The sequence below is a fragment of the Accipiter gentilis genome, chromosome 22, assembly GCF_929443795.1.
Source record: "Accipiter gentilis chromosome 22, bAccGen1.1, whole genome shotgun sequence".
Classification (NCBI taxonomy): Eukaryota; Metazoa; Chordata; class Aves; order Accipitriformes; family Accipitridae; genus Astur; species Astur gentilis.
Window position 1 is genome coordinate 5,217,982 of NC_064901.1, and position 27,844 is coordinate 5,245,825.

Genomic DNA, 27,844 nt, shown 5'->3' on the forward strand with positions numbered 1-27,844 from the left:
ACAGTACCAAGTTTTGCTATTAGGATACGTTTAAAGACCAGAATGCACAGCTGTGTAGAGACACCGGGGGCAAGCGCTGCTTCAGTACTGGGAGCAGGATGGCCGCATCAGTGTGGTGCAGTATCGAGGCTCTTGGCTCTTCTTGCCCTGGTTTTCTGAACTAGCTCAGCCTGAGCCATCACCAGTTCAGTGAAGTACTGGCTACAAGCTCTGATGAACTGGCATTCCTAGTTAGCTGGGGTAGACAATGTTTCCAGGACCTGTGTGAGCAAAATTCCACAGCTTTTCAGTTTGACAGATTATGGAAAAGGGGTTTATGGTCCTTAGTCACCTGAATTGTACCGGCTTCAGAAGGTACCACCGCTCCGAGCCTGAACTCCTCTAAGAGACTTGGGCTCTGATCCAGAAAGGCATTTAAATACATGCTTAATTTTATGAGCAGTCCAGTTAAAGCCACTGAAAGTAATGGGACTGATCACATGCTTAAAGTTAAGCCTGTTATCCACAGGAGCTCTTCAGGAGCTAGCCTTTAATCAAGGTAACTCTAATTAGTAAATCCCAGTTTTGAGTAGCTGGCAGGCTTTCCATCGGAACTTTGTAAATACAACACCAACCCATTTTTTATCCATATATTCATCAAAATGGAACTGTTCTTATATATAGTGGCACAGATGCCACGTATGAAGGCAGCATAGGTGCAGTGAGGCACAGACTTCTTGTGTCCACAAGATGTACTGGAAAAACAGAGGTGAGACGAGCAGTGAAAAAGAACTAGACCAGTTTTGTTTCTTGCAGTGAGGTTTAGCTAAGCTACACTACATAAGTATGTAGACGTAGAACTGGATGGTTTCAGTTGCTAAACTAGGGAGATGTAGAGAAGTTTCATTAAGGTGTTGAGGAGGAAGTTGTCACATTGGCCCTTATCAGTAGTAAATTTATATTTTATGGAAGACTAATGTTGTGCATTATCACTACAAGGCATTAAAAAGCTTAAAAGCTAAAAAGATTTCTAAAAAATGATAACTTGTGGCTTCTGGGGTTTTCTAAGCTGAGTATATGTTAATTTTTATTGCTTCTCAAAAGAAAACTGTGGGGTTTGCAATAGGAAAATATTAATATTTGCAATCATGTCAATCTATTTTTAAATACAGAACTAGTTTCAATATTTAAGTCAGTGATCATGAAAATGCTATTTATCTCATCCAAACTCACTGGTACACACATTTTGTTGAACTAGCCACAAAATGTAAAATTAAGAATGGGTAGACGTATCTGGAGAAGGAGTCTAAATCGAGAGACAGCTTCCAAGTTTTTTGTCTTATTTTATAGCCTGTATGATTATATTGTGTTCCTGGATATTTGTACAACCCACATGTATAGATAGTAGCAGGACACTGCAAACTTCAATGTACCATTCAAAATATAGTTCCCTTACTCTTTGGGGGAGGGGGAGAAGGAAACAAATACTCTATGTTTCAATTGTTTTACATGTGCTTTTCAAGTGCTTCTCAGAGACATAGCTTTCACTTATTCTATGGATTTGACTCCACTATTATTTTACCAGTGTTCAAACAGTGTGCTACCTGACACACATAAACTGTTTGACTGTGGAGAAACAATGGAGGGTCTAAGCACAGTAGTCATCTGTGAATGAACTTCAGAAAGGAGAGACAAAGATTGTTGGGTTGGGGTTTTTTTCTGTAGAATGCTTGTGCCCCAATAGTGGAATCAAACCAGAATATTAAGACATGACTCTGTAAGCTGGAAAAGATGATTACATGAAATTATAGATTTAAATCACAATTTAGCAGTGGATTGCACTAAATTTCTGTCGGGCTAGAGCTAATACAGAGTTTTACTTGCCTGTTGCAAAAGCAGTAAATACTGATCTAAACAAAAAGCAAATGCTATGAATACCTATTTTTCTCCAGGAAGTTAGACAGAGGCAGAAGGTCACATTTAAACAGTCATCAGTAGTAAGCACTAGGAAGAAAGGAGACGAAGAATCTCAGATGCAATATAATCTTAAATTTTGGCTAAAAATAAAAAACTGATCCTGAAAAACCTGTCTGACTCCATGAGTCTTGCATTCCCATCCGCACAAGTTGCCCAGTTTCTGGAGCATGGTGATTATGCCACTTGTGAGAGAAGTGAGAGAGGTGACTGTGAAGTATTTTAGTTAATGGAAACCTTGAATCCTGATAACCCCCTCCGTGGGTGACCACAAAAATATGCAGAAGAGGGCACCAAGAAAAGGCTTCACATTTAGATACCAAGCAACAAAAACAATTTACAATTTATGAGGTGTTCAGATTCAGGTGTGTAAATTTGGGAGAAGGGTACAAGAAATTCATTCATGCCCCATGTTTATTTCATATTGGCTATATGAAATACCCCCATCAGAGTGTGGCATTTTTAGACTGATTTTCTGAAATACCTAATTCAGGGTACACCGACTATAAAGAGTCTAGGCATCTCTCCCCAGTACGCGGAATTCCCTGCTGGCATATGTGATTTTATGTTAAGCTGACTACAAAACAAACTAATTAAATAAAGGAACATAGTGGGAAAAGAAATGTTACTAATGGCCTGCTCCTGAAAATGTTTACATTTGGGAATAGTGCTTATGCTCATTTGTACTTATATTTTCAATAATAGCAACTACGGTGAGCTAGAATGTCAGAGCCCAGTTCAGGCAAGGCACTTCCTAACGCTTTAAATTTTTGACCTTGTTGACATTAAGTATGCAGAATGAGCCTAGGAAGTACTTATTTTTATGACTACATATGCAAATGTTTAATTTGCTGCAGTGCCTCTTACTGAAAATTAACCAGTATTATGTTACTACAGTATCACAGTAGTAATCAGATGATTTTAGGGAAAGCTTCTTCATCACAAACAATGGCCAGGATTTCTTTAATGATCCCTCTGATCTTCTCCTCATTATAATGAAAAGGACAGAGGAAATATTTCCATTCTAACCATTAATAGAACACTGTCCTTTCAAAGAATCTGAAGACTCCTTTATCTTCACAAAATACTAGAAGTTTCTTCACCAAAAAAACACAGGAAAAAAGGCCCTACAAAAGCTCCCTTCCCCCAAACCTTGAGCGGCTCTTTAGATGGAAATAAATTTTCTCCACGGGGAATTAAGTTCTTCAAAGAAGGATCCATCCCTTGAACTCTTTTCTTGTCTTACAAGAAAATGGGAGCCACAAAACATAAAATTTAATTGAGACTCACTAAAGGAAGGCTCAGTCGAGCAGAGCATTAAAGGTCACATAGCTTTCTATTAAAGGGAGGCAGGAGTATTAACTTCAGGGCTTTTGTGAACTTGTGTTGGGAGCATCCAGTCGCTGCCAATTGCACGGGGGCTGCAGCGGCATGAATCTGCTCGGGTGGTGAGCAACCTCTGCTCAGCTGGATTCACTAGGAGCCGTGCGTCCGAGCTTCTCTGGTTTCGCTTATGAGATGATGCATGAATTGACAGATCTTTGACAACAGAGGTAAACCCACCAGGAGCATATCTGTTTATTGAGGAGTGACAGCTTTATAGCCAACATAAAAATAATCTGATGTTTATTGGGGAAAATGTTTGGATACAGGATTAACTGAAACCATTAATAGAGAGAACTTTTCATCCTTTTTGGATCTTACAAATAAGAGGTTAGGTTACGTTAAATGACCAATTTTTGTATCATCATCCTCTTTACTGCATTTGTATTCACTCGCTTCTTCTTTGATAATGACTTAGGTTTGAATAGGAAATGTAAGAATAAACCGACGGTCTAGCTGAATGTATACATTGCATTTATATTAAAGACACATGGTGTTATGTCTCATATTAAGAATGGAAAATTATGCCCATCTGCACTGTCTTAATTTGGAGTTACAGCATTAAAATGACGGATGCTGTTATTTTGAGTCTGTAAACAACTTTGTTCTTATAAACTTGGATTTTCATGGGCTCATAATTTTAACAGTAAATGTTCTGGGTTACAGTTGGCTTTTTTGGTAGGCACTCAGTCAAGAAACCTGTTGCTTTCTCAGTCATTGGTTAACTTCCCTGAAATAGAAAGGGTAGTAGTGTCCTGCTTTCCAGTTTTATAACTCAGTACTTGAATAAGTTACAGTTTAAAGTGCTGTTAGCCTTCCTTAGACATAGATGGTCCTGGGAAACTGCAAAACACAATTGCCATTCGTCATTTGAGGCTCCATTTCTTCTGCTGAGTTATTTGATTATTTATGTTGAATTTGGTTTGGGAAGGAGCGAGTACCTCCACCTTTACACAGCCCGATAGCCTAATAACTATTCCTGTCTTTTCCTCAGCACCACCTTACCGCTCTCTTGTACCTATAATTCTCTGTATGACCACACACCTTTTTTTTAATAAGCAACACCCTGACTCATACATTAGTGGGATTAGGTTGTAAAGCTGCGCAAAACTTGTCAGCTCTGGGTGGAGCAGGTGGGAGAACAGCCAAGACTAAGCAGGAGCTGGATGAGTGCGGAGTTGTCAGCAAACATGCAGAAGCTGGAGGGTTCCTGGTTTTGATAGCGGTGATCGTTCGTCAATTAAGGAATTTGCTAGCACTCTCCTTTGTCCCGCCTCTATCCATCTGTGGTGGTAACAAGTGCTTGAGAGACGACAGCAGTGCTCTTGAGGCCTGGCTCTCCCAGCTGGCTGCAGATGATACTCTGCTGCTTCTAATTGCCAACAGGTCAGGGAAGGAGACTTGCAGGATTGGCAGCCCCGCAGGCAAGCACCAGCCTCTGGCACTCACCAGCAATCGTCACCACCCGTTGCTGGGGCCCAGCTGGATGTCTGCTCTTCCAGCTGGGCTGAGGAGACCTAGCAAAAGGCTGCCAAATAAGTGTTATACGAGATACAAATACTTGGCTACCCTGCGCCTGAATCCTTCAATGAAATTGCCGACCAGGGAAGTGCGACATGGTCAGTCATGCCAAAAATCCCTTTTCCCAGTGAGCAGTTATGAAGCGGAGGTTCATTTCCGCTTACTGGAGGCATAAATTCCTGTGGTATCAAAAGACCAGACTTTGGCTCTGCTTTAAGTGCTCTGAGGCAAGCAGAAGCGGTAGATGAAGATGTTATTTCCCCCCACAGCTATCTGCCCCACTCTTTGGTTTCTTGTAGGCACTTCATACTAGGCGGAGCAGAAGCAACTGGGACCCATGCATGCTTGCTACCTTCAAGAATGTTGTTTCTTAGTGGAGACCCACCTGCACTGCCCGTTTCTGAGACTGATCTTGCAAACTGCAGTACAGCCACCTTTTCTTTTCTGCCCCCACTACAGGAACAGTAACTTCCACCTGAACACTGAGGAAAGTCTGCTAGCACTTGTACTTCAGAAGTATCTCTACATAGATCCCTCTCTTTTCTAGTCCTGCTGGCCTGCCTCACACTTAGGAACTCATAATACTTCTACAAGCCTTGCTAAAATGAGACTGAAGATGAAAAAAAAAGGCAGTACGGTACCAAAATGTCTGTCTATCCTGATGCATCCTCAGAGTCCAAGTATATTGCTAATTTTTCTTCTCTTTTTCCCACACATTGTAGAAGTATTCTGTGGGTCACATTATGCTCCATTGGCATCTTCCTGCCATACCGTTGTGTCTGTTGCAGACTTCACTAAAAACCTGTGATTTAGAGTATCAGAAATAATGATCACATTCCTGTGTGAAATAATATCATCTGAAATGTAAAGTGTCAATTAAGCTTTATAACACCTTGCTGAACTGAGAGCTGTAACTGAAATTGTGAAGGACAGTGTATTGGCTTGAACTGTGAACCTGTGTGAAATCTGTTGGCTTTTGTGGTTAAAAATTAGTCTTAGAGCTGAATTTTTGAACCCTTGTGCTTGCTTTGCATATCTTCAAAGAAGAAACGCTCAGTGTTAGAAAAGCTAGTATTTGCATATTTTCAGGGAACGTGAGCTTGCAAAATTTAGGTAAGGACGTGGCAAGTTTTCGTGGTACATAATTAAAATTATCAACTGTTTAATCTGTCTAGTTACTCTTGGAAGTGAGCAATTCCATTTGCGTTGCCATTTTTTTCTGATGGTTGAGACTTGGCTCTTACAAGCAAAGTCTCTTCCTCTGCAGGCAAACCGCGACACTCCTCAGCAAGTGCCTCGTGCCTGTGCGGTTTGGAAGACAGGATTCACGTGGCTCTGTGGGAAACGGGGCTCACCCATCTGCAGTGAAAGGAGAAAAGGTGCCTTAGAATGGACTTAAGGTGCCCCATGATGAAAGAATTTCAGAATTTCTTCTGGGTAATTAGCAAGAGTTCCTTCTTCATAATCCATGACATATATATGCAGAGTAATAGATCTGCTTTCCCTGTAACTGTTCTTGTACCACTTACTCTCCCTTTACCCCATGTCTTACTGTACGTAGACCTACGTGCAATATCTGGTCTTACTGTTTTCAGTTTCATTTGGTTGTCTATCGTTTGTTTGGACTTGTGTCTTAACACTGTCATTTTTGTTCTTACACTGAACGGGTGCTGAGCCATAAAATTTAAATGATGGTACAGCCTTGAGTAAAATCATCATTAAGACTGCTTTCAAGATTAGAGAAGGGGAAGGCGTAAAATTTGACGGACAAAATTTTCCTGATAATTTAGTTTAAGATTGTGATTTGTATTATGCTCACAAGGTTTTAGATCAAATATGGCCACAAAGGAGACATCTTTTGTGTATCTATATGAAGGTTATATGCATTCTTCTTTCATCTGTAAATAAACAGTCACGTTTGATAATTCAATTTTGTCTCATTTCCCAATAAAAACAGCAAAAATCTCAGGAAATTCTGATGCCTCATTATGTTTTAAAATGCATATACATATGTGTATGCATGCCTATTTATAAAATGTTCATGCATTCTCTTAGTCGCTACGTAGATAAAAATTAACCAGTTCATAATCCAGTGAAGTTTTGCCATCAATCCCAAGCGACTGGATGCTTCTGCAACACTAGTCAGTCATGAAACAAAGATGATACTTGCTCTTTCAACCCGTAGGTCTCAAAACATTTCACAGAAGGGGGAAGTACCATTATCTCAGCTGTGCAGATGGGGATGCTGAGGTGTAAAGTTCCAGGGAGTCAAGCAGATCTGGACCAGAGCATGTACACCGGTGGTTCTCATGGAGCGGCCTGTTACCATGTCATTTGGTTGCCCCATGCTAGCATGTTAATATCAAAGCTCTGAGGAACATCTGTGTTGGACATAAAATTACATTCTTTGATACAGGCTGCTAATTTGGAAGGGGTCTTGAAGACTTCCTTGGCAATCCATTTTGTGAAGTAGTTTGTCTGAGGGCATACGTGGAGGTAGTGGCAGTTTTAAGCCTGAAGCTGGATAGCCTGACTGCAAGGCTAGTGCCCTGTTCAGAGGACTGTGCTGTCTCCAGATAGTCAACAGCATTTACAGTGATGTTACTGTCATGAGGTTTTCATCATCCCCTTCAGGCAGGAATCCTCTGTTCCTGACTGGAGGTTCCCTACCCCCATCTTCATATGTTAACACTTGAAAACGTAAGAAATGGCTCTGGAATGTGAAAAACTGCTATTCCCAGTTTTACGTGCGTAGCTCTCTGAAATACAGTGAGGTTGTACTGGTGTGACTAAGAGCAGCGTTTGGCTAACCATGTTTTTATTACTGATGGGCACACATTTTACTTGCAAAATTTGATCTGGTATGTATGGCAACACAGTAAACAAGGACACTCTCCTAAAGAATCACTTCTGAGAATCATATGCTTTAAAGATGAAACACATGCTTATTTATTTCCCATAGGAACAGAACACAAGAAAATCATGTAAATCTTATAAGCACCTTAGAAGTAAACAGGCCAGCCTTTAACTGGCGTTAGTCATTAGCATTTGCTAAGGCCACTGGAGTAACACCCGTTTACATTGAGTAAGTGTCCGTTCTGTAATTTTTAAAGGTCCGAGTAGTATTTTTTTTAAGTTTCAAATATTTTCATAATCAGATTGTTTTAATCTTAAAGTTATGATTTCTTGTGTCTCTATTTTCTGCTAATATAACATAAATAGAACTCGCTACAGTGTTAGTATTTATAGCAATAGCTCCTACAGGCCTCAGTTTGGAATCAGACGACTGCTTTATAAGGTGCTTATACTTAGAGTAGTAAGAAGATACCTTCAAGAACTGTTCACAGTCCATTTTTATCCATCTACTCTAGCTAGAGAAAGACCAGCAGAACTTAAATTTTTAGTCCTTATGATTTTAACATTCAAGAGCATTTATCATTTACCACATTAGGTTCCTGCTGGTTTCGAACATCTTGTTTAAATAGATCGATGTAATAATTATGCTTCTAAAAAACCTCCTTTTAGTTTAGTGTGTGGAAAATATCATACTATGCTGTATTGTCGGATTCTCTGAATGTGTTTACGTTCTCTGGACATGAAGAACATATCTGCCAAATTTGGTAGCCCAGGATAACGGCCATGAATTTCTCCCACTTCAGTAATTGGTTCAGCGTGAGGGGCTGCAGTATTTCACGGCGGTGACAGCAACATTCCCCGGCGCTCCAAGCAGAGGTTTGCACCGGGGGCCCCGATGGGGTCATTGCTGCCCGGCACCGTTCGCCCGGCTTCGGGCAGCGACGCGGTGCCGCAGCTGAGCCCCGAAACGTCCCGTGCCTTTGGGTGCAGTCCCCGGTGCGCGGGGCGGAGGGGTGCTCCGCGGGCGGCCGAGCGGCTGAGCTGAGAGCCATCTAGAGTTAGAAAGCTGGGAAGAGCGCGCACACCGCCTGTTGCCCTTCTCCAGGGCTTCCTTGGCTCACCCAGGGCTGTACAAAACTTTGCAGCTAGTGAGAAGCTTTCAGGTCGTGAGCCAAGACCCCTCCGAGTTGAGTCACAGCCGGGGCTGTACATCCTCTGCGCAAGGGTTTCATGAATTGCTGCTAAGGCTAAGTGGCTAAATTAAGCTTAAGTCATACTTTTGGATCATGCTGCTTTTGGGGGATCTGTCCCCACACAACTTGCCTGTTCTGAAATGGTATATATAGCGCCGTCAGAGCCCTGCGGAATTGAAACCTGTATTTAAAAGGTGAGAAACTGATTCTAGCCCTGACGGAGCAGTGGGGAATCTCTCAAATCTGAGCCGGTGTGAGGCTGTCACGCCCAGCTGCAGGCAGATAAAAGGATCCGAAATCTCTCTGAAACCTTGTTCTCATCAAAGGTAATAGCTCTGAAATCTGAAGATGACATTGTCAACAGGCAGCTGTCAGAATTCACTATTTATCTGTTATGTAAACTTAGCCATTAACATTCAGCATTTCATAAACACAATAGCAGATGCATCCTGACATGCAAAATTAATTGCAATTATGTGTTGAGCTTCTTTAAAAGGCAAATTGTTATTTACTTCTCCGTAATTTGGGCTTCTAGTAGCCGTTAATTGTTCACCTATTCTTTAAAGAAAAATTCCCCTGTATCAAGGGAAAAAACAGTGACCAGAGAACAGATAAATCACTTTTATGTCCTTATAACAGCTGACTTTACACTTTTATTACATTGTTTGAAAAAGCATCTTTTCATCTGGAAGGAATCAGTTTAAAATGTGATTGTCAACACAACGAAACCAGCTTTCTGTTTAAAATGGCTGCTCGTGAAGCTTAGAACTACAGTTTTGCCAAGGTTTTCTTTACAGACATTAGTTACTAGAACCAAGAGATTTTAGATGGGATGTTCACAGGAAATACCTGGCAGACAGCATAAAATGCAAAGTAAAGCATTTTTATTTAAGCTGTAGGAAGCATGCATGTAAAATGAGCAACAATGGTTTAGGTCAAAAGCACTCTTTTTAAAATAGAAGTTTAGAAGTTTGTAGTTTGAAGTGGGCAAGAGAAAAAATCCTCATTAATTTTTCGTGTCTTGACCTAACTAATCAGACAACATACATTTAGCATATTTCTTAGATTATATTTCATACTTATAACGACACTATTATACCTCTCTCTAATCTGCATGTCTTCACCTAATTTCATTTTCTTCACTGGTTACATCTGAAAACACAGCTTTGTCTCTTTTATGGCAATCCTTTTAATTACTATAGTCCTCAGGTTTTTATTTATATATAATTCTGCTTGATTTGAACCCCTGAAATTTTTAAATCTCTAAAAATGTTGATGAAGATCCAATGCAAAATAAAGTATTGCATTCAGTGATAAAACATTTTCACTCCAGCAATAATTGAGCTTTACTTTACATACATTTGCTCATTATTTTAACTGTAAATTATGAAGATGTATTAGAATAGGTAGAATTTTTTCAACACTCATCATTTTCTTGTTTTCAGGGTAGACTAATTATATGTTACTTATATTTATACTAACAGCTTTGTATTATCCCATACTCTGAACATACAGGTATCCTCAGGTTTTTTCCTAATACACTTTTCCTTTGGTTTCTTTTTTATGTTAGAAGATGCACAGCATTATATGAGAAACTTCAAAAATACATCTTTCTTAGAAAGGCAGTTTTTCCCGGCAGGCTTCTTTTTGTTGAGTCACAGAGCTGCCATTGCAGCCGTAACTGCTAGGTATGCTGATCATTCATCTTTAACACCATTACCAACCCCTCTTCTCTTTGCAATATTTTTTACCCAAGGTGAAGTCTTCCTGTATATCATACTTCACATTCTGAAAGAAATTTAGTAAGCTAGAAATTGAGGATATCTGTGCTTGACTATGGAGGAGAAATTATTCATCTAAAGCAATGCACCAACTCAAAATAAAAAGGCAGTGTAAATAGCTATGAATATTTGACAGTTATGTATATTTTCCATGGAATGCATCTTAAATAAAACAAGGTAAAATGAGGAATTAGCATTGAGTATGGAAATATTTTGGAAGAGTGTATTTTTGTATAATGCTAACTCATATTTTAGGTCACATTGCATTCCATATGACTCTGAGAATCAAACTGTGAAAAAGAAATAGTTTACTTTGCCTGTTACGCTATTTCGCTTTTCAAAGAAAATAAAATTCTAAATACATATGAGGGTGTTTTTTTAATTTTCATGTTCTTTGCTTATGCAACTTTACTTACAGCCTGCTGTGGTTCTTTACCCTATAAATAACAATGCTAACTTTAATGCAGTAGAAATCATTTTGTTTAATTATAAAAATGTCTATATCAAGTGTAGTGCGTGTATAACACACTGCATCTCCTTACAGGAATGCATGCGTAGAAGCACAGATAAACTGTACTGTTGCATTCTATCCAGCATAGAAAGCTTCTTTATAGTGAGCCGGCAGGCACTTCATAGTAAAATTCTGAAGCTTTCGTGTAGCATACAGGGCAGTAAGTCTAACTCTGAAGCATTGGCTGCAGTTATGAATAAAAGATCAATTCCCATGCTTTTTTTTTTTTTTTTTTTTTTTTTTTTTACAGCTTGCCTTCAGTGTTTGTGTATTTGTGCGATTTTGGCTTTGCCTGAACTTGCATATACACTGTTTTGTAGCTGACTATCATGCACTGAGTGTCTCAAGTACAGAATGATTTTTTAGGATTTATTTTAATCTGATAAATGGAATTTTCCATAATAAGTAAACACCCCTGCATCATAGGAATTTGGTAGCCAAAACCAATAATTCTATTCATTGTTCTTTGTAGCAGTTGAACTCATTGGCAGGGACAAATACTTCTACACTCCTGATGCCTCCTAATCTAGGTAGGGGCTCGGATTACTTATTGTTAAAACATTTCTTAATAAAACTCATTTTTTCATTGTTTGAATCCCACATAAAATAATTCTATATCCTGACTTAACAAAAGTCAAGTTTTGATCAATGTACCTTCTTTCCTTTGCAAAACCCCATTTTAAAACAAATTAAATATTCCACTTATGTCTTAAAGTAAAAATACAAATTCAAATATTTTTCTGTATAAAATACGTGATAATATCAAAAAATGTGTGAGAGATTTTAAGAGCTTATTTTTTACACCATTTTTATATGGAAATATTGTCTATCTCCGGTATGAATTACTGTTTAGTATATAGGAAATATTTATTCTTATGATTACCACTGTGATTTAGAAGAATCCATTTTGTGGATGAAAGTAAAGTGCTAACTAATTAGCGTTTGAGCCTTTGTTTTAATATATTCTCACATAATATGCCTCTACCTTTGAAAACACAAAATAGTATACCTGCATAATATTCATATTTTCATATGTTTATTGGGTCACAACATATTAAAGTATTTCATCTCAATTTTTTTCATCTTTTCTTAATAAATGGGTAATTTAATTAAAATACCAAAACTAATTTAGGTTTTCTTTAGGAAGTATGTAAAAGGCAAACCAAAACATTCAGGTACATTTTAAAAAATCCTGTGCAAGTGAAATATATTGTCACAATTTTGAGAAAAACAAAATGTCTCCATCAATATTTCAACAGCTCGTGCTAATAATTGCAAATAATTAATAATTTTTAAAGCTGTAATAGTACAACAAGAAAAATAACGGTATGTTTTTGTACAAATAGCAATTTTCATAGGCTTTCTCCAAAGTTTTTGTAACAGTAATTTTATCTAGCATTACATGAAGAAAAAGGGGAAAAGACAATTTAATGTATTCCTGAGAACAATTACAATGGTGTAAGAGGTGAAAAATTGAGTAGTGAGCAGTTTAACATAGGGAGAGTTAGCTGTCATTGCAAAATGCTATGAATCAGTGGCAAGGAAGTTTTCCTCAGCATCGTTTGGGAAAATGCGGTTTTAGAAGTAGGTCTTTCTAAGTTACCGTGAGGGAATGCTTGGAATTTTGTCTTTCTACCAAAAAGGATTGGTTTCCCCTTGATTGTCATCAGTTTGCTAGGCTGTCCTGCTATTTAAGCTATTAAGGACTGGTGTGCTGCTTGGTCTCAGGTGATCCATAAAAAGGAATGAAGCCTTGGGAAGGTAAACCATCACCAGACTGGCTCGGTGTATCAGCCTTCCATGACGGAAGCTCTTTGTTGAGAATTGTTGGCAATTGCAGCAGTTTCCAACCGAAGATAAGAGCCAGCGTTCTCGGATAATGCCCTCGATCACACACCTGATGACAGACTCCTGCATGCAAGTTTTTTCAGGTGCTATGTTTGCTCAGTAATCCTTCAGTGCCAATCTTTTCTAAATGGTGAGCAGGTCCCGTCAGTAATGGACATCAGCCATTAAGCTTGTAATATTTGTCATATATCAGGTTACGGCTTTGTTACTGCAGTGTGATGAATGGATGCTGTTATGCTTAGAGAAAATAAAGAAGCGCTATAAATTTAGCAGTCAGTACTAAACGAGTTGCTACTTTAAAAGCCTGATTCACATCCTTCTGAAGTCTGTGGAAAGTATTCTGTTGGCTAAAGCCTTTATATCAGGCCTTTACTTTTCTTTCTCTTTCAAGCAACAGAACCCAGGGCTGTCATTAAAATACAGTTCCCCATTTCTCACTGTATGCAAGTTTACACCTAAATAGTAATTTTAATGTAACTCTTACTTTAAGTCTTAATGTTTACGTTCTGCACAAATGGTTTGATTAAACATGGAGGCATACAGAGAGTTGATCACAGAACCTGACAGGTCACTCATGAAATAATCAGAAATGGGATTGGGATGTTCAAAAATTCATACAGTATTTCTTGTAGCTGTTTTTTTTCATGATCCCAGTAATTCCTATACCAGATTTTGAAGTCTGTGCTCTGATTTTATGCCTTACTTACTTGTTGGCATTATTCTGGAAGTTACGCTGAATGAAGACAGAGTTAAAAAATTATTGAGGACATTAGAATCTGTCCATGGCCAAAGCCTGAATTGTGTTTCATGCTGTTTGCAAATTTCTGGGAAAGTTCAGATAGTACCCAAAGAATTTATAATTCATTAAAATCCTTTCTGGTGACACCAAGATAAAGAATTTCCTTTTTTATATTCCAGGATATAAGTAAACCTAGTACATATGAAAAATAAGGCACTGTTTTAAGGTATAAGCCATACAAGTGGTAGCCATTGTTTGTTACTAGCCTTGTATGCACAACAGTTTAAGTCGACTACAGGCTACTAAAATGTTAATTCTAGCCATGTCCATAAAAATTCTGTATAACTATGTACTTACTAACTGGTATGTTTGCTATAGCAACTCCAATTTCAAATGACATAATCGATATCCTGCTTCTGGGAGATAGACTATCATCTTGCCATAATAGAGATGGTAATATGTGCTGCCTAAATGTACATGCTTATTTTTAAATGATAATTAATCCCCTCAAGTTCAACCTGTAATTGCTATAAAACCCTCATTTCATACTCAAGCTAGTGGTAGTATTATATAAAGATTTGCTCCTTCCCATTGTGTTTTAAATGTTAGTGCTACCAGTGAGATGACCTAAATCAGATATAAAAAAGAAAATGAGTATACATGTTGCAAAAAAATAAGAAGAGAAGAGTCAGTCAGGAGAAATACTCTGAAACTTGTATAGTTTGGTGTGTTAATGCTGTGATACCTCCTAGATGAAATGCATACTTAGCAAATATTTGACATAGAAAGGGTCTGGGGAACTGTGGTAGTTAGGGAAACAAAAAGAGAAGGAAAGAGTTCCATACCAGAAGATGACACAAAGACAAAAGGGGAAGAATAAAAAAATTTCCAAAAGCAGGTGTGAAAGGGTGCAACGTACAACAGTCTAAAAACTGGAACATATTCTTTCTGGTTTATGTAAGCAATAGCGTTGGGTTTTCAGTAGAGAAAAAGAGCAAACTTGAATGTAAACTATTCAAAGCGTGCAGATCCTGGTTCTGATTGCTTAGATCATACAAATGCTTTAAAAATCTCTTTTTCCAAAAAAGAAATCCAGGATCTTTGACCGGTATAAGCTGCTGCCGCTTATCTACTCCTTAGGACCTTCCTTGATTCCTTCTGTGCCGGGTAAGACATTTCTCATTCAAAATGAAGTTCATATTGCCTTCCAGAGCATAGCATGTAAATTTGCTTCTGTCCTGCTGTGTGATCATTATAGTCTACAGTGCCGTAGGCTCTATATAAACAGTACACTCTTTCCACATTCATTAGTGACCTACAAAATTACAGATTATTTACCAAGTTCTTCTGCGCTACCTTTCTAAGTCTTTTCTGGCAAGACAACATATTAAATTACACACTTCTTAATTTTACAGTTGCCCTAGGTTTTAAGATATCCAGCACGGAAAGCAGAATTTAGACACCTATACTTCTGTCATGTAAGTAATATGCATGTATTGTGCCTACAGGTGTCTAACAGGCATTTCTACAAGTCTACATGGGAATTGTACAAAATTTGAATTCAGATAAAATTGTGTAGACAGTACCTGAAATATATGGGCTAGTCATCATCTATTATAATATTTTTCTTAATAATTTTTTTTTTAATTGCAATTCTTTTAATTTGTGAAGGGTCTTGTTCTTAATCTTAGATGGAGTTTTCATTGTCATAGAAAATGTTGTGGATAACAATGGCGAAATGTGGGGATGCCTGATAGCATTCCAGATAGCCTTGCATGTCTACATTTCCTACCTTAACTGATGCATAACCAAAGCTTCTGCTTCTGTGATTCATCTGAGACCACTTTATAAACATCTGTGAATAGAAATTCTTTCACAGGAAGAAGTTAATTATAAAGCACTTCTGTATGTGAAACTGTAACAGAAATATCTAAATGACACTCTTTGCACATCACTGAAAAACAGCTAAACTAAGAATTCTGTTAACCCTCAGGGTTTGCTACTGTCTTCATATGCGTGCCCGACAGTCACTTCATCAGAAAAGAAACTAAATTAAGCACCTATTTGTGTTTAGCAGAACTTTGAAATAATCCTTAAACGTGTGGGACAAAATCTGCTTTGTCCTTAGAGCAAACTATAAAGCTTGCTTAGCATCCTGCCAAAGATCATCCTACACAAAGACACTTAAACGATAAAGCTGGCCAAACCGGTGCAGGGAGAAAGATGTGGTCAAAGCATCCCACCTATGAACACCCACATATCTGTAGAAAGTCCTGCCGGGATAGACAGACCCTGGGACGAAGGATGTGATGCAACCTAGAGTGCAGACAAGGCCCCAGGATTTGGAAACTGCAAGAAGAACTGCTGCTGCAAAGCTACAGTATGAATTGCTTATGAATAAAGCTACTTATAAAACCAGTCCTGCACAGACACATTTTACTTAAACCGGAAAATCTGTACCAATAGTTATAGTGTCATGAAAACTGATGCATTATTTTTCATTTTTCCAACCTGTGATTGCTCTTCTTTTAATTTAGAAAATCAGATTTAACCCGAGTTAAACTACTCTTTCTGGACCATACCAGAAAGTTTGGATTTGATACTGATGAGACAAAAAAAAAACACGTCCAGAAAAAGATACTATCACCCAAGTCTAAAACTCTTATTGTATGAGAGTTCATGCAGTTGCCAGGTGGAGACACGTGGCAGGCTCAATCCACTTCTAGGCATTTCCAGACCGTGCCTAAAACAGACTCATATGATTGGGCTCCTCATAAGATACAGTTATGTCTGCTATCTTGGTTTTGAGAAATGATAGCCTCTGAAAGATAGTTTCCTTTATACAATGGCTTAAAGGGCTTGCCCAGGAACTGGAGATTCCTACTCCTTCTGTACCCACAGGAATCCTGACCCTTAGTTCCCACTTGCTGGAGCGTGGTCTAACCACCATTTTACAGCCTCTTTTGGTAGACATAGAGGAGGGAGACTAGAGATGAGAATGCTCATTTTACATTTCTGTTGCAACTGTGTTCTTCAAAATGTGTCAGTCCAGAGAGCATGGTCTGTGACTCAGTGATAGTGCATCTGCATGGAGTCGTGGCTTCTAATTCTTTTCCCTAAACTCTTTATGACAATGAGTTTATTAGAAAAAAATCCCTTGTGGACATGGAAGAGGGCAATTGAACCTGACTTTCTGGTTAAGAGAGGTAACCAACTCTCCCTACTGTTTCCCCTGCAAAATAAAAGGTGTTTGCCTTCTTGACCATCTGTTTTTGAGGGGTGACTGTGAACCATGAATGATAAATGAAGGGAAGTGCTCCACACTATGCCACTTACGCAGCAATAAGAGGCGGGATATTAAAACTTAAAACTTCTGTAGTTGCAGTCAAGTGGCTGCTCTGCAGAGTGAATCTGAGCCTTGCGGTACCCCGTGCTGGGAAACTTATTCTTTACAGCACCACCTTTGCTCATGAAACCCAGTTCTCCTCTGCTTGTGTGAAATAGCTGTCTGTTAGCTTGAGCCCGTAGAGTTTCATCAACCTGTTTCTCACCCAGCACAGCAACACATCAGGTCCCCGGGGTCACACCACCTTCAGCAGTTACAGCATCCTGAACTAGACATTCAGTCCACACTTCTCTCTCTGACAACATCACCACCCCTGGGAGGTTGGTCGCTACAAAAGCTCAGGCATGTAACTCAGCATGTCTACCCAAAGCTGTATAGAGCAGGTGGTGTGATCTGAACGCAGGCAGGACGTCTTCCCACAGGCCTTCTGCTCTGAGAGGCTACAGCACGTTGTGATATATTCTCCTATTAAAAGTTTCAGCTTTGGACTCAGTTCCCTGTAACTGAATAATGAAGCTCATGAAGTCGGTAGCACGGCACAGTGCGTCAAGTCTGTAAGGGCTGAGGGGGTGTCCCAGGGCAATGGGACTTGAGAGGGGAGAGTCCTGGAAACCGACACTGTGGGACTGCAGGAGCTGGTGGTGGGGACTGCAGCACTGGGGGGAGCGTTTACAGCCCCTGAAGAGGAATTTCTGGTTTTTCTGGGAAGGAAAACATGCTGTAAAAGCAGATCTGCACTGCAGGGATAGCACTGACTGCAGACGTAAAGAGTGGTGCCTCTTGCCAAGTTTTTATAGATGTTGCTGAGGCAGGGCAGCAGCATCTCCTGCTTATTTTGCAAGCACATGAATGCAGCCTGGCACGGTTTTAGAAGGATACTTATGGGGCTTTAGTTCTCCCATTAGCATTCCTTGGGGCCGTGCTGGCTCTTGTGCAGCGTAACGGGCACGTTCCACTGCCGCACAACTTGACCTGATTTTATCAGGGCTGCATCTGCTGCTGCACCTTTGCTGAGGTACATAATATGTGTCTACAAAACTATAAACCTAGTAGTTTACTGTTCTGAAATAGAGAAATAGTCAGTACCTCAGACTTCACTGAAGTTAGCCTCAGAGGCATCTGTTTTGGAGTCTTGTAGGCACCGAGTAGTAAATTGGAATAAAAGAAAGTTATTCTAGTTAATTTCTGTTTCCTGTTTTTTCATGTTTGACCTGACTTATGGAGAACAATTAAATTTAAAACAGACATTTATGATGGATTGGATCTAGTTGTAACTACTTTTTGGAACAGTTTGGTCTTTCTTTTACCGTAACTTGCTTATATTTATATTTGTGTTTCATTATTGGAAAAAGGACTTCAGACATGCCTGATAAGAGCATGATCATTAGTGTCTTGAGTACTCACTGGAAAAACATTCAATTAATGGGAAAAAAGAGTATAAGAAACGTTGAACATTTCTTTAATTGATTATTTATGCATTTTTCACTGGAAGCTAACCACAATCTTTTCGCAAAAATATTTTGTTCTGAGTTTTATTTATTTAGCTGTACGATTTCCTTAGGCATCTAGATTTTGAACCAGATATTTAACTTAGACCATGTATTGCCAGGGATGACTACATCAGTTACTGAGGGGTAACTGAAATTTTAAATCAAGACTATTGAAAAAAAAGAGAGACACAGAAAGAGCGTGCTTACAGGAGTAAGCACGCTCATTGCTGATTCCTGGGGAAAGGGGATTTATACACAAAAGGCAAATGCTCAGAGCTGGTAACAAGTGATGGCTGAGTATTCACCAGCTTCCTGGCTCACAGTAGAAGTATTTCATCTAGAAGCCAATACAATATTTATAAAAATTTCATTCCATTACTAACTACACTAAAACACTATTTTTATTCATATTTTAATATATATCTTTCTTTGAAAAATACAGGTAATATTCTTCTTCATAGTCTTGTACTATAATATCATTACATTCCTACAGTGACATTCCTCCCACTGGAGGAATGTATATTTTACTGTAAAGAGATCAACTATTATTGCTTATGGAATCATGAACTGCACGCTCTTCTGATTAGTCATTCTTAAAACAGGGTGCTCTGAACACACACCAAAAGGATATCCAATAGATACACCTTCTCATTTACAGTCCAAACATTCCTTCCAAAATCCCAGAGAAGAAAGATTCCTTTAAATATTCCCAGTAGTCTAGGAGTAAATCTCTGTAAATCTCACAGACTTCAACAACTGGAATAGAAAGACTCCCGAGGTCACACCTGAAACAGAGTTTTAGGGAGTAACATATTGCATTACTAAATGAGTCACTAGGCCAGCTGTGTTTATATATATTGTGCAATTAAAAGTTGGTGATCTTTCTCCTGATAACAATGGGGTATGCTGTACTCTGAATTCACAAGTCACATGGAGAAAAATCCATTGTTTGGCCATTATCCAAAAATGACAATGACAAGGACGTGAGCAAGTGGTGATTTGTCTTGCTCAGTCTCTGGAAGACTTTTTTTTTTTTTTTTTTTTTTTTTTTGAGTTCTGTTATTTACAAAGTAATAGAAATGTTGGGCAATAATCAAGCATAGAAAGCTGACGGTATTAATATAGCATTGACGGACTGGAAACCAGATGGTCTGTCAGATAATGAAGTATTATCTGGCAAGAGATTGTTCCTGAAAGCCAACATCCTCACCTATTTAGCACTCTGGAATGTCGACATATCAGTTACTGCATTCATGAGGTGGTATGTGTTGTACTTTAGAAGCCATCCCTAGAAGAGCCTTTTTAATTCAAAATTACTGCCTGATGAGAGGGTAAAAGTGCCATTATTATAGCACAGCTGGATGAGTATAATATACAGCAAGATGTGAACCATACATCCAAAATCAAGTTAAAGAGGAAAACATAATGGGCTACATCCTGATTTCTGTCTAAGCAAAGCCATAGTTTCATAGATGTTTTAAATGAGCACTGCCACCAGAAGAAGCAATGGTGTATGCTGTGTGCCCAGAGCTGTATGTTCCTGCTTTTGTGCCACACTCTCCTTCATGACAGCACATGTACTTCTGCGCCTGGTCAGGAGTCATGGATGTTGGGAAAATGATCGGATTAATATTAACTTGGCCATTAAAAAAGAAATGTGTTGGTAGTCCAGAAGGGTTCCCACTGGCTGGCTCATCACGTAGGCACACAGACATTTTGCCAGTAGAAAGGAAGGGATAGTGACTGGGAAAGGAAGATGAGGGAGATGGGATTATTTCCTTTTTGACAACAGTGCTAGTTTATGCCAAATGTGGGTGAAACCAGAATTCAAGAATAGCCAGAGCTATCGGAGACAAATATGGTAAATCCCAGTTGCTGCAGCTGCCACCTGGGAAGAAAGAGCGGAGAACACAAAAGGCAAGGGCAGCTGGAAGGCTAGTGGGGGCAGTGCCCAGGCTTTGGAGATACTCCCTGGACACCAAAATGTGTCACTGTGGCTGTGATTATAGCATAACGTGGAATGCAAACTGAAGAAAAACAACATGAAGTAGATGGAGTGGTTTATTCAAAAGATGACAGAGAATTGGTAAGGCTATTATCAGTAAGACTGTAGCTTACAACTTTGGCTTTAATTCAACAAGTCATTTTCACTGCCTTCATGGTTACTCAACTGAGAACTAGCTGGCCACATGATATTAGCTCTTTAACTCCTGTCTACTCTAGGTAGTTAATATTTTCATAAGGTAAGGTATTTTCTGTAATCACAACTAGGAAGTTCTTTGCTCAAGCGAAGGAAGAGATGTGGTACATGTTACTATTGGATGGAAAGAAAATAATTTTGGTATAATCTGTTGAGTTATGTAATAAATAACTGATGACTACTATTTAAGAGTGGAAGCATTTTTCCATCATAGTTTGCATTATTCATTTACAACACCTAGAAAATAATTTACCTAGATAACATAAATCAGATCAAAGGGCTTCCCTTCTGTGCTTTCAGTGCTATAATATTCAATACTGATTATATAAATCATTTCTTGAAAAAGTCTGTCCCACTCAACAAACCGATATTGAGAATGGAGCTTCAAATGGACTAAAGTGGATTTGTGGTATCACCAGGCCCAGTTATCTTGGCAGAGTAAATTTTCTGTCTGCCATGCAGATGACATAATTCAGAATTTCCCTGATGTGAAACTAATACTCTCACACACTTTAAATATGCATGCTGAAATACTATCAGTTAAAGTCTCTTTTTTCTCAAGTTTGGTTTGGGAATGCTTCAAAGCCATTGTTATCTCCAAAATCAAATGTATAATTCAGCCAAGCCCTTAATATTTTTGAATCAAGTAGGGAACAATAATTAAGAGTGGGGAGAGTTTCAGTTAAATAAAAAAAAAAAAGCAGCCACATACAGAAAGTAGAAATTAATATAAGCATTTAAAATCAGTATTGTGTTTTGTTCCTGGTGAACTTTTAATGAAGTCAGTAAATGTATCAATAGACACAAAAACTGTTGGGGCCGTAAATGAGAACAGATTATTGTTTTAGATTTATACCCAATTTCATGGCCACCATGCACCTGAAGGCATTTTCATATGACCAAATACAAAGTAATTCAAGAGGAATCAAAATTCAGATTGTACTTGCTATATCAACAATGCAGAGAACATTGTCTTAGGAAGCAGTAACACCAAAATAATTAGTTGTTATAGGTAATTACATCAACATGAACTCATAGGTCTACACCATGGCAAAAAGGATTATGCAATCCTAAGCATACAAAAAGAAAAGTACTATGTGCAACTAAGGAATAGTAAGAAAGTGCAGAATTTTGCCTCTGTATATAACTTTGGTAACACAACTGATAAGATACTGAATTAAATCAACGCTTCAAAGAAAATACAGAGATACTGAAGAAATTTGAGAGTGCCACAAAACTGTCTTGGGAGGAAAACAAGCCTTTTGTCATAAAATGCATGGGACTAAGTTTTTCTGGTTGTGAAAGAGAATATTGAAAAGTTACTGGATTGCTCTGTATAGATGTATTTTTCACCTATGGAAAAAGTTTCCTGGCACCTGTGAGTTCAAGGGGTTTCAGCCTTGCTCACCACAACCAGTACCTGGCATCTGATTTTAAGCAAATGCAGCCTTCAAACACAGCTTTCTCTGAATGTAGTAAACCACTGGAACAATCATCTGGAGAGCTTTTGCTGGAAGGCCATTACTTAAGTCTTTCCAAATTTTATTTAACGCAGTTTCTAGATGAAAACTTGTATCAGTAAAGTGATGTATCCTAAAGGGTCCCTTCTGAGTTTGTGGTCTAGCCTCATAACTCATCCCGTCTTGTATTAAGCTTTGAGAACAGGAAATCTTGCACTGCCCTAAACCTACCATAACACTTGGAGGTTTGCATTATAGTAATGACTGTACTTACATCATGCTTCAGAGCTTCAGCAAGTCACTGTCAGGGATCAAGAGGGATTATTTTTTCTTAATGCACAATTGACTAGGTGCATTATAGAGAGGGGGTTTTTTCCTTCCTTTTCAGCATGATTGGATACAGATGAAGATGTGATAGCATGGATTAGTCCTTCGAAGTAAAAAGGAAATCCATGGCGGGGGTGTGGGGGGGTATTTTTGGAGGCTCAGAGTCTTACCTATTTACAGTTTGGGGGTAAGGAAGGAATTTCTGCCTCAGTCTGGTAGGGAATATCATAAATTTCCTGTTCCAGGCATTGTCTCTGGCTCTTTCTGGCCATTCTCTGCATTCCACCTAGCCTGCTGCTCAGATTCCATGCCTTCAAGACCAGTGTTGTCTTTAATCTGTATGAGAACAAATACAGCAAAGTGAAAAGTCTTTTCATCCCTATTGAGCATCCCTTCAGTCAGCCTGAACAGAGTTTAAACCATAAATGCTCTGGTTACGCATCCATCCTGTCATCTCCACATACGTTTCTTTCAGAAGATGTCCATTCCAGAAAGACTTTTACTGTTCCCAGCATTTCCTTTTTTGAATTCCTCTTTCCACTCTTCAGTGATCTGGTGTACAGTGCAGTTTTCCTGATAATTGTATTAGCATGAATGAGTGTGGAAGGCCATGGTATGGAGATGGTATGAGCATCTGGGGAAAGCTTTGTTGGGAAGCTATAGGCATTTCTTAAACGAGGCACATCACTGAAGAATGCGTGCCCTATAACAAGCAGTTACTAAATGCAGCTATTTGAGCACTTATTAAATGCATTTTAAATCTCTGTGACCTATTTCCTTTCATAGATCCTTCCTCCTATGGTAGGCATCCTTACGCTTTCCTCTCCAACCTGCGCTATCCATATATACAGGTTGTCCAGTTCTTCACCTGTCTTGCTTATTATAGCTCATTAATGCTCATCCTTGCTATACCTCCAAATGATCCTCTTGCCGTACTGCATTTTCTTCTGTAAAATTACTTCTAAATCCTCTTCTGAGGCTGAAAAAACACTGTAGGCTAACTCATTGTAAACCCAGCATAAGCCTCCTTCAGTATCTTTACTATAATACTTAAGAATTTAGCATTTAATTCAGACTAGGTTTTAGGCTGAGATATAGATGAGGTTTTACTCTGTCCAATGATTCACTTCACCAGTCCAAGCACATACAACAAGAGCTGCTTAGTGACTCAGCAAATAACAGAACAAATTTAGTTTATTCCCCTGGTGGCTTAGTCAATGATGTGTTACACTACTGGAAAGAAACCTGGTGCTAGGATTTTCTTTTTTTTGTTGCTTGTTTGTCTTTTGTTTTGCAAAGCAAAGTTTTGGATCAAGTCCAGGCAGTTGTAATAAATTGATTTAATCCTAACTAGTTGGCAAAAAGACTTCAGGATCTGGGGACTAAGAGACTATCTCTTCCAGATCATTCATTCTCACAGGCCTTTCTTTGTAACAAGTACTAGTTTTATTCTAGCATTTTAGAACAAATAACCGAAACTTAGATTATACTATAATGTCATTAAAAGAATTTTAACACAAAAGTTGATCACACACAAATGGCAGGTGTATGATAGCAGTCCACTTTTTAATCTTTATTTTTACCTTAGAAGATAAGAATTAATGATTACTGTGCTTGGTCCTTTGTTGCCAGACTCAGTTGCTAGATTTCTCTTCTTATTCTCTTCAACTCTGGTAGCCTCGGCTTTGTTTGCAATTTTCAAAATTTTCAGTGACAGTAGGCCAGTTTCACATTGCATCAGTCCACCCACTTCCAAGAAAATGTTTCCAAAGGCCGTGTGTACTTCTGAAAACATGAAGACTGAGGCACCAGTGTTTTCTTTAATAACTGATGAAAATAAAATGTTAGCGATTAGAATCTGTGTGGTTTTACTCGATTTGGGCATGTCCCACAGAAGATTTAAAAAAAATATATATATTACTAAAAGATCATCCATTACCAGTGGGTAATTTCCTGGACACTGAAATGCAAAAGATCCAAGAATATACTGCAGCTCCTCACAATTCTGTATGTGTGGAACTGTGCACAGCTACAGATGTTTCCACTGCCGCAGAATTCACTAAAAACTGCCAGGGAATTTGGCCCAGATGTGCTATAGAATTACAATGACCCTGGTAATAGTGAAACTTTAAGCAGCAAACACCAGATGTCCAGTAAAATGGCTAAAACTGAGATCCAAAGCATTTTTTTTACCACATCATCACAAACAAGTATGGAGCGAATAAGCTGAAAATCTCAAGTAATACTTCATTATTCATCATCTCTAAGATGATTCTGTGTGCTTGACTTGTTGTGATGTGGTGCCATTTGAGTATAATGTCTCATAGGAAGGCTGAGTTCCCAGAGGCTTAAATAATTTTGAAAAATGAATTAATTAGACAGGTATATGTATTAAACTTAATACAAGGCTGTATTTTTCTCCTTACCTCCTTTCTCTACTAATTTTGCTTGAAAAGTGATCCTGGCTGTGTGTGTGCGGTGCTGCTGCCTTATGATAGCCTGCCTGCAGACAGGATAAATGAACTGCTCTTAGTGCCAGCTAATGTAGTTCTGCTTTAGCTCAAATGGTAGCAGGCTCGAGCTGCGGTACCAGGGCTCCATGCACTGCTACATTCTGAGTCTGCATGCGTGGTAAATGTACTTTTCCTACAAGGTGCAAGTATTCATTACATTATGAGGCATTCCTTTCTACTTTGTGATTTCCAAGGGGTCCACGCGTAGGGCAGACCCCAGAGATGATGGAAAGCATTACCTTTCTCTTTCCACTCTCTATTGATTAGTTATGGGGTTTTATATCCTCAGGTGTAAGTTTTATACATTCATTATCGGAATGTACTTTTAGACATTATTTAAGTGTCTCTAAACCAAAAAATCATTTCTGTTACAAATCCTGAATCAAAATGTACAATGTTATTCATGGAAGCCTGTTTGTGTTTGTTAGTGGTATAGGTCTGTATAGGGTAATAGACATTTATCAGTAGTCCTAAGTTAGATTCACTGTTTTTCCTTAAAGCTTGAGTGTAGCAGTTGTCTGCTCTGTTTTGTCTCTGGAAAACTAATGGTACCAAGCTTTTTTACTTGGAACTGGGATTATAGGTTTCATAGGTAAAAACCGAAGAAAAATAGGAAGAAAGAACCACAGGTGCAAAAAGGTCTTGAATACTTTACAGAAAAAACCTGAGGAATTTGTAGTCTTTGAAAGAAAAGGTGTTGTTATGTTCTCCAAACTCTCTTAAAACTTCTTTGCAAAAGATGTGGTATAAACTCTATTAAAATAAAGAGTACTACTTTGACTTCAGTAGGAGTTGAATCAGTGAAGAAGAGTCCATAGCTCTGTTACTCAGTTTTACACAAGCAAGCGTAAAAATTTGTTTACTAAAAAGTATGTCCTTCCATGGTAGAAAAACTCATCATACACCAACCGGCACATCGAGGCAGACAGAAAGTTAAGTTAGGCTACTGCTTTCAGAAATACTACTGCTCAAGAATTTATGATTTCTCTCATTTTTTAGTTATGCAGCTGTCAAGATAATTTTCAGCTGCCCTCAGGTGATAGATACCCTTGTCTGAATTTTTGTAACCCAAAAGGAGAATACAAGGTTGTTGCCAACACTGCCGAGTTTCTCCCTTTTTTTTTTTACTGTATTGCTATTTTTATATAATTTCAGTACAAAATCATAAATTGTGTAGTTCTTTCTTGAACTGCAGACACACGTTTCTTTCTTGAACTGCAGGCACACATTTTATTAAAAGCTCACTGACACTTGTGGGCTTTTCAGCATTTTTAACTTACAGCAAAGCGCAACACATAGAAGAACCTACTGTGTTGTGTATCGGTGCTGATAGCATTGGATGCCTTTACTCGGAGCGTTGCCTGCGGATGCCCAGCACTCTGAACAACTTTACCACCTGTTCCTTCAACACCAACTACAATTACAGCAGAAACCATTGCACTTGGAGCTCTCTTCCCAGCCTTGCCTTGCAAATCTGCTTGTAGCACAGACTTTCTTGTCTTCCACAGCAGTTTGCTAGGCACAGGCTTGCAAGGAAACTGCAGTTCTGACAGCTTGTTACCCCAGTTAAAACAATATAAGCATGTTCTTATGTCCTTGCTGGTTGTACAGTCCATAGAGAAGGTTCGCACATGTCTCTAAATCAACTCTGCAGAATACCAGGTAATCCGTTAGTCATGCCTAGTGAACTGTTGTTTATATTGACTTTGTAATGCTGTCTGATGATGGTGAACAAGGAAGTAGCGTGGTTGCAAATTGCAGTTACAAAGTGTGAGATCATGGCAGACCATAGTACTACAGAGGTGCAATGATAATCTCCGGTTAATCTGGCTGAGTTCTAAATCCAGCTCAGAGCCACTTACTAAGCAAACCTCATGGCATGTTTGTGAGCTATGCAAGAAAAAAGATTTCTCTTTTGCAAATTCAGAGAAAATAAGAGATCTAGAAGAAAAATAAATTTTACCCAAATTGACTTTCTTTTTGACATATTGATGGTTATAAAGGTGTTATTATTTTAAGTCCTAAAACGCAGAAAGGTTTGACACAAAAAAATCACGCTGTCTGCTGTAAAATAGCTTGTGTTGTATTTACTTGAATTGCTACATGAAATGCTTTGTTCATTTGTGAAGTAAAATACGCTGCATGCTTTTAAAAGTGACTTGGGAGAGAGGGTTCATTTGTTTTGTTTATTCAATGCCAAAGTGGCAAAATTTCTTTTCTGCAGAAGAATTCAAGATGAGAAGAGTGCTGGATCAGAACAGTATATTGAGAAAAAGAAAACATTTCAAAAGAGATGTTCAAGTTAAACCTGCTGAGGCAGGTTTGCTGCTCAAAGAACACATGGCAAGTTGGGGTTTTTTTAAAGAAATAATCCGGTAGAAACTGCCACATAACTGAGACACAGACTCCATTACTTTAAAGAAAAAACCTGTCAGGTTTCTTTACAAATGTCTATGCAGATGAGGAGACCATTGGCAGGTGGGGCATGGCTACATAAAAACTGAATAATAAGTCGCAATAATAATAATTAGGGCAGCTACTTCTACATGATTCTTCCTTTCACATTTTTGTCTTGCTAGTTGATCTGATCTCAAAAGGTATTTGCATATCTCTGCATCACAATCTTGTAGCAGGTTTTTCATCAGTAACTATACTGAAGTATATCCCTTGTGTAAAGACTTGCAATATCTGTTTCTAATAGTTTTAACCATCAACTTTGGTTG

The 27,844-nt window shown here is 38.6% G+C and overlaps 1 protein-coding gene across 3 annotated transcripts in view; it reads left to right on the top strand.

Moving 5' to 3' along the window:
* The window catches only part of SLC25A21 (solute carrier family 25 member 21), a 265,040-nt gene that overhangs the window by 194,245 nt on the left and 42,951 nt on the right, over nucleotides 1-27,844 (top strand). The gene's annotated exons all lie outside the window — the stretch shown is intronic.